The sequence below is a fragment of the Ipomoea nil genome, unplaced genomic scaffold (genome assembly GCF_001879475.1).
Source record: "Ipomoea nil cultivar Tokyo-kokei standard unplaced genomic scaffold, Asagao_1.1 scaffold1173, whole genome shotgun sequence".
NCBI lineage: Eukaryota > Viridiplantae > Streptophyta > Magnoliopsida > Solanales > Convolvulaceae > Ipomoea > Ipomoea nil.
In genome coordinates, this window is record NW_017617601.1 from 68,111 (window position 1) to 73,787 (window position 5,677).

Consider the following 5,677-nt stretch of genomic DNA (forward strand, 5'->3'; position numbering starts at 1 on the left):
CTCCGGCACCTTGATGAGTCGGCCCTGGTCGAGAGGCTGCAGAGAAGAATCGAGGAGTTAGCAAGAAGGGTGGAGGCACGGGAGCAGTCGCCGGAACCCGAGTACGGATGGCAGCACCATTCTCCCCAGCATCATGGACGTACCTTTGCCGAGGGACTTTAGGTTGCCCGCCATCAAGGAGTACACAGGGGTCACTGACCCACGCGTCCACATGACGAGGTACAAGGCTGCTATGGTAATGATCGGGGCAGGGACGCCATCATGTGCCGAGCGTTCTTGTCCACCCTGGATGGAGCGGCCCAAGACTGGTTCAACACCATCCCTGATGGTTCGATCCAAAACTTTGGGGAGTTCTCCAAGAGCTTCCTGACATACTTCTCCGGTAGCATACAGCGTAAGAAACCCTTCTCTCACCTCTGTGTAGTGAAGCAAGATAGAGGCGAGAGCCTCAAAGACTTCCTGATAAAATGGAAAAAAGGAAGTCAATAATGTCTACGACTTCGACTCCAAGGCGGCGATCCCGATATTTATCAATGCCTTAAGATCAGGGTATTTCCACAAGCAGTTGAATGCCCACCACCCCCGCTCTTACGAAGATCTGATAAGTACGGCTAGCCGCTATGCTGAAGCAGAGGACGTCGACAGAAAGAAGAAGGACGAAGAGGATGGAAGGAAAGGTGGGAAGCCTGGGAAAGCGGGCCCCCTAGCCAGGCACCACCCTCGAACCACCGACCGCAGGGAAAGGCCGAGACACGAACGACCTCGCCTGGTCCCTTGCGTAATCTAACTCCTCTTACCCATCCCGTCAGTGTCATTCTACAGCAAGCTGAGGAGATGGGAATGGTAGAATTCCCCGAGGAGTGCATGAAGGTCTCCCCAAAGGCAGACCAAACAAAGTACTGCAGGTTTCATAGTCAAGCCGACCACGATATTAGATGAGTGTCACGTTTTGAAGAGACAAATAGAAGAACTCATCCAGCAGGGCTACTTTCGGCATTTTGTCAAGCGATCCAAGCAGCCGCAGCAGCCGCCACGATCCATCAAAAAATCCACCAAAAAAATGTCTGGAGAAATGAGGAGTCACCGAGCCGTCCACCTTGAAAAAAAGAGAACACGACCAAATATCTGAGCAGAGTGATAGCGAGAAAGAAACCGAGGTGGCGCCTAGACGACAAAAGAAGCACACCATACACTTTATCTATGGTGGACCTGCAGGGGGCGACATGCCAGCCGGAAAACAAAGAAAGTGGAGCCGGCGGCTATACGTGGGAGAAGTGGCGAGTCTCCCAGAGAAAAGAAACAGAGACAGGAGGCCATCACCTTCTCTGATGATGACCTCCCAGAGGGCCCGTTACCCCATCGTGACGCCCTGGGAATTGAGATGGACGTCAACGATGTCATTGTCCGCCGCATCTTAGTCGACACGGGAAGCTCAGTCAATGTGATGTATTACGATGCCTTCACCAAGTTAGGGATACTTAGGAACCAGCTCAAAGAAGTACGTACCCCACTCTCTGGATTTACGGATGATTCAGTGGAGACGGAGGGGTCAGTGGTCTTACCAGTGGAGATAGGCACGAGCCCTAACATTCGCAAACTTGACTTGGAATTCATCGTGGTAAGACTCACTTGTGCGCACAACATCATATTGGGGAGACCGGCACTAGAGAACCTCAAGGCCATAGTGTCGGTGGAACACTTGTGTATAAAGTTCCCCCACTCCGAGCGGGATAGGGTCGGCAGAGGAGACCAGCGAGCGGCCCGCAGTTGTTACGTTAAAGCATGCAAAAAGATTGGCATAAATGATCCATAAGTCCACACCATCTGTAAAGATAATTGATCGGGTATGGAGCTAGGAACATTTGATTAAGTATTTTCCTTAATATTCTAGTAGTCGTTTGTGATTAGTGTTTGGTAATCGCGGTCCGCCCGCTTTGCATTCTGAAATCTTTTGGAATAATATCTCGTGCTTGTGATCCGCCCATGTTGTTTCCAAAAAAAAAAAAAAAAAAAAAAAAAAAAAAAAAAAGGTCGGAGCCTGCCCCAGCCACGATCGGTCGAGGCGACGCCTCGGCCACGATCAGTCGAGGCGACGCCTCGGCCACGATCGGCCGAGGCGCACGCCTCGGCCACGGTCGGTCGAGGCGACGCCTCGGCCACGATCGGTCGAGGCGACGCCTCGGCCACTATCGGTCGAGGCGACGCCTCGGCCACGATCGGACGAGGCGACGCCTCGGCCACGGTCAGCCGAGGCGCACGCCTCGGCCACGGTCGGTCGAGGCGACGCCTCGGCCACGGTCGGCCGAGGCGCACACCTCGGCCACGGTCGGCCGAGGCGACGCCTCGGCCACGATCGGTCGAGGCGACGCCTCAGCCACGATCGGTCGAGGCGACGCATCGGCCACGATCGGTCGAGGCGCAAGCCTCGGCCACGATCGGTCGAGGCGACGCCTCGGCCGGAGACACGCACCTCTGCCAACCTAGGCCAAAGCCTATCTCGGCTAGCATAAGAATTAAAATAAAATCATATGTGATTAAAAATATATATATATATAAAATCACATATCCTAAATCAAGCAGGATTCTACACAGGATCAAGATAGATTCAGCCTTACTCCCAAGTCAACTCAAACACATCCGTTGACTCAGGAGTAGGGGGGACTGGTGACAGGATAATAGGGCTGGCACCCAACCCGGATCACAAATGAGCATCTGACTCAGCATCACATGGGAACCCAACGGGCAGAACTCCAACGGTTAGAATCCAACAGGTGTCACATTTATTGTCATTGAAGCCACCTTTGATGCCACCATTGATGAGAGAGAGTTAAAGCCTCAACGCCTCATTCATGACTCTTCATATTCTTGCCATTAGCTCAGCTCCCCAAGGATGTCTCTTCATGTTGTTACCGTTAGGACCTAGCATAAATAGAACTTCCCTCAGCTGAGCAGGGGACACACTGTACTTTCTATACTGAGACAAAGAGCAATACAACTATTGTTACTCTCTTTCACGGAACGTCATTCTAATATTATATTTCCGGTAACATTATTACCGTCAGCTATAATCCAGAAACCATATTAGTAGATATCCAATTGATAATTGTATTGTAAAAGAAGGCTTGTTAAAACTAACATTGAAGAAATTTATTTCACAAGGTCAAAGATTAAAATGGTCACCAAATCTCAAAAAGCCACATAAAGGCACTTTTATTGGTAAAGTAGTTATTCTATCAATCAATTATAGTTTATTTGACTACTATTAATTGTTTGACTTGGTTAAAAAATCGATATAAATGTTTGATTAACTAACTTTTTGTAACTCCAAAATGCTAAAATTCAAAAAGCTGTTCAAAGTAACTTTTTCAATTAACTTTTTGAGAAAAATAAATTATACCAAACAGTTATCAGCTAACAGCTAATTTACCAAATACCTTTCTACAATCAGTTAATGTTATCAACTAGTTATATCTTTTAATTAACACAATCAGCTAACAGCTGTCCGCTAACACGGCCAAAATAAAAGCAACATATATACAAATTAAACAAGTTATAAGCAAGACTTGTGCCTCCAAACATCTCCTCTACAAAAGATTGAGACGTCTAAGGTGTTGTTCATGTCTAAGGATCCAGTGTCGACGTGATATAATGGCCACCACTATATACACTTGTAACATTTAAGATAAAGATCGATAGATACAAGAATAATGATGAATTGGTTGAACGGAATAAATGTATCGTTATTATGAGAGAAAATGTATTGCTAGGTTCAAGGTAAAGGATTAAATCTGAGTAAGATTTAGTTTCTTGAGGATATGATATGATTGTGTTTGTGCCAACTCCTTTTTACAGCCATGGTGGCATGAAATAAGCCATATACAATGCCACAAATAACAATGACAACTAGGGTAAGAACTAAGAAGAAGCACAACTGCAGACACGTAGGTAGTAGAAGGCATCCTGCAGGTTGGCGTGGGGGATGACAACGACGTTGTTGGTATTATTTGTCTCTTTCTCAGGTTTAGAATTTAGAATGGAGAAATGTGTTTAGAGTTGGCTTCCTTAGCTCCATTCATGCGGTAAAGCAAGCAAGCAATTGCACCGCTAGCTTTGAGTAGCGGTGGTGGAAGCCGTGGGCGGATTAGTTGTTCAAGAGATGAGGAAATCCATATTTCTTTACATAAATTCTGGTTTTGGTATATCTATTTTAGGGAAACCTTACTATATATACACGTCAATAGGCCTCATAACTTCCTGAAGCCACGACAAACTCTATACGGTATGTATCTCGTGTTATGTATTTTTTGTGCATTGGGTTATGCATTTTTGTGCATTATGTTAAGACATTCTGTACATTAAGCATAGAGATTATGTACATGAAATTGATTAGTAGTTGTATAATACAGAACACATTGTATGTCTTATTTTTTGAATTCATGTCTTATATATTATGTAATTATGTGTGTATATGACATAAATTATTTACACAAATCAGATCTGAGAATAGGTAAAATAGAAAATATGTGTATGTATATTGTGTTATGCGTTTCTGTGTATCATGTTATGCATTTCTGTACATTAAGCGTAAGGATTTTGTGCATAGAATAAATTAAAATTTTGTGTTGTGAAACATGAGAAACAGAAAGTTACGGAATCCGTTAAAACTTACACATCATCGTTTTGATTCAGGGTCCGCAATACTGTGTGAACCTGGTCCACGATATAAATTGCCCATTTACTCTAATAGGCTGGTACCAGGTATAAAGAGTTAACTTTAATAAATTATATTTTAGATCATAGTTTACATTATAAGGTTGTTCATTGATAAATGTTCATTTGTAATATACTGAAGGTTCATTTTCTAATTTACTATATGTTCATATTTAGATAGTATATTAAAAAATAAACGTATACACTAAAATCGAACCTTAAAAAAATGAACTTGTAGTATATTATATTAAAAATTTAATTTGTATGTCTTTGATCTATTTTACAATGTGGACAATGATTGGTTACCATATCAATAGGCCTAAAAGAAATTTCTATCTAATTATGTGACCTGTATAAAAAAGATACAAAATAAAAAAGATTTGAGTGTTTGACAAATAACTGATAGCTGATTAAGTTAGCTAATAGTTGATAGCTAATTGGGTTAGCTGGTTTGACTAACTGATAGTATTAGCTGGTTGTAAAAAAGTATTTGGTAAATAGTTGTTTACTTTTAGTTGATTGTATTTAAATAACATATAAGAGATCGATAAATATATTGTGCTAATTTATTAACTCTTAAATTGCTTTTACAATATTTATTATTATTACTAGTTTTTTACGCGCATTGCGCGATTGGAATAATGCCAAATGCTTGTATTTTAAATAAGTACTTTTAAGTATATCAAGACAAGATTATATTGAAATCGTTCATGCATAAATAATTGAATGTTAAATTTGTGTATTTAAATAGGCAATTCTAAGTTTACAAATACAAGATATTATAGTCAAGATGGATTATAATTGTCAATAAAATAATTGTATAAGTATGGTTGAAACCAAATACGGGACATAAGAGAGAGCAAAAAAAAAAAAAAAAGGGGCATAAATTAAAATATTAAATATATACTAATATTGAAGAGCTAACCGCTGATTGCCAAACAAGGACATTCCGAGATAGTTTCCCACT

The 5,677-nt window shown here is 42.0% G+C and overlaps 1 long non-coding RNA gene across 1 annotated transcript in view; it reads left to right on the plus strand.

Annotated features, from left to right (window-relative positions):
• LOC109183765 overlaps positions 1–5,219 on the plus strand; it is a 27,365-nt gene extending 22,146 nt beyond the window's left edge. Inside the window, exon 3 of the long non-coding RNA XR_002054626.1 lies at positions 5,096–5,219. This is a non-coding gene — a long non-coding RNA (uncharacterized LOC109183765). The remainder of the gene's footprint in view (positions 1–5,095) is intronic.
• Positions 5,220–5,677: the final 458 nt, after the last annotated feature.